At 38.7% G+C, this 2,459-nt stretch overlaps 1 pseudogene; it reads left to right on the plus strand.

Moving 5' to 3' along the window:
* Nucleotides 1–2,459, plus strand: part of LOC102889638 — a 47,064-nt pseudogene that overhangs the window by 36,459 nt on the left and 8,146 nt on the right.

Below are 2,459 nucleotides of genomic sequence, written 5' to 3' on the forward strand. Positions count from 1 at the left end.
ATTCTCCTTACGCTTTCTTACTGAGACTCCTAATAGAGCTATGTTTCACCCAATATCCTCAGTGTTTCTTGATGTTTTATATTGTCCAGCATTTCCTTTCTAGTGCTTTCCAGAGAATTTCCTCAGATATATCTTCTAGTATACTAATTCTCTTTGTAGCCATATCTAGCATTTTTGTACGTATCCAATAATTTCAGTGTCTATATATTTAACTATTTTTAAATATGCTTATTCTTATTCTTTTAAATATGTCTACATATTTAACTATTTTTAAATATACTTATTCTTTTGCAGACACTGTCCGCAATGGTGAAAAAATAATGGACTTCTCTTTCTGAACATTCTACTTTGTCTCCCTTGATTTTCTGTAGTGGTTAAGAACAGAAATTCTGTATCAGACACACAGGCTTTAAACCATAGTGTTTTTACTTTATTGGTGAGAAGGCATTCAGCAACAAGTAGGTGAAAACTAACCAAAAGTGTTGTAAGGGATGAGAATATTTACTATCTAGCATAATAAGTCCTGAGATGGGGTGGTGTTAGGATTGGTTAATTAAGCAGAGTCTTTCTATCTCTCCACTCTGACATCTTCATTATGTCACCTTTGTTCTTTGGTTTTCTTCCTTCACATTTGCTTGATGTCTTAAAGTGCCCCATGTACCACAGCCCCAGACCAGAGCAGCTAGAGGCAGGGAAAGTACAAGGTATCTTTGTTAAGAATGAGGATAATCTATCCAGAAGCCCCAAGGTTCATTTCCTCTTACTTCTCATTGGCCAAAATTGTGTTCCATTCTCATGCCTGGACCAGTTACTTAGCAAGGGAAAGGACATCACCGTTACTGAATCAGACCAACTAAAACCACCCCTTGAGTTGAAGAGAGACACTGTCTGCAATGGTGAAAAAATAATGGACTTCTCTTTCTGAAATAAAAGGAGGGAATAGCCATTTGGTGGGTGACCAGTAGTATCTTCCCATTTTTTCTTTTTTAGCTGTGTTGTCCTGTAGAGGTCACCGAACATCTCTCAGCCTCAGTTTCCTTATTTATTAAATGCAAATAATAATAGTACTTACCGTCTAAGGTTTTATGAGCATTAAATGGGATTGTTCTATGTTCTAGCACTTAGCACAGTGCCTGAAACATAATATCCAATAAATGTTAGCTATTAATTTGGCATCTAATTTTCGATGACTCTTGTAATTAGATACTCTTTCTGATATCTGACTTTCTCACTTCTAGCAGCTAATAACATCTGTAGTAATCTATCACATGATTAAAAGGTTTTCTTCTTTATGTTTTAATCACAGAGCTGCTTTTCTATGGTTCCTTTGCCATTTATTCACTTTACTGGAAGTACAAAAGTAGACTCGGTGCTAAATTAAAGGATTGACGCACACTCAGGATAATAGGAAAATTACTATAATTCTGGCTATAATACAGCTTACTCCATTCGAAATGTCCAAGTTTAATATTTGCTTTTATGATAAACTACTGTAGTCTCATGTCTGGCTAATAGTCCACCATGACCCTCGGGTCTTGCTATGTCTAAGCATACTGTTCCCAATTGTTTTCACCACTAGGTATTTCTTTCTGGTCGATGTGGGCTAAGTGTTTATATTATGTTCCATGCAAAAGAAAAGACTTCTTTCAGAGAACTGTCTGTGAAGCAGAACATCAAAGAGAGAAATTTTTCAAATATAAAGTTGTATCAGCTCGATACGGCAATATTATCTTTGCAATTATATATAACTCTCAGAAATGAAGCAGGAAATGCTACTGAATTATGTATGTATGTTATGTGTTGGTTAAAAAAAGATACTGCTATAATATCCACATCTTAGATGAGAGAAATAGCTAGAAATCATTTGAGTATTTCAGAGGTTTTGTGGTTTTCAGGTGCTTTGTGATTTCTCTGAGCAGTTCCTCAGGATCATTTTAATAATGTCAGCTTTGTAAATAAGGTATAGAAGGCTGCTCGGGGCAAGATAAAGAGCCCTGGCCTGGGAAATGAGCACGCCTGGCTCCAGCCCTGCTTCTGATTATCCGTGCAGCCTCAGGCAATTTACGTGGACTTTCTGGACCTCCGTCTCCTCGTTCTGAGCACCAACCTCTGTAACCCTGACATTCTCGGCAGGGCTGATATTGCCGACCGCGGTCACACCCTGGGACTCGACATCCCCTTCACCACACTGGGCTCATACGTCGTCCACTCCAGTGAGGTGTGTGACGTGTTCTCCAAACACATCGCAAGCTCCTCCCCTTGACAGGGGACATGTGAGCTGTGTCCCTGTGATCCCCTTTTGACCCATGGCTGTGCGGTCTGCTTTTGTGTGTCAAAAGACCAGTTTCTGGTATCTTTTGACAATGTGCTTAGCTAGGTTAATAAACACCTGAGGAAAATATCTCAGTATTTTTGATGATCTAATGGCATGAGGTCCCAGAGATCATTTAGAACCGCGC

This window comes from Pteropus alecto, unplaced genomic scaffold (assembly GCF_000325575.1).
Source record: "Pteropus alecto unplaced genomic scaffold, ASM32557v1 scaffold101, whole genome shotgun sequence".
NCBI lineage: Eukaryota > Metazoa > Chordata > Mammalia > Chiroptera > Pteropodidae > Pteropus > Pteropus alecto.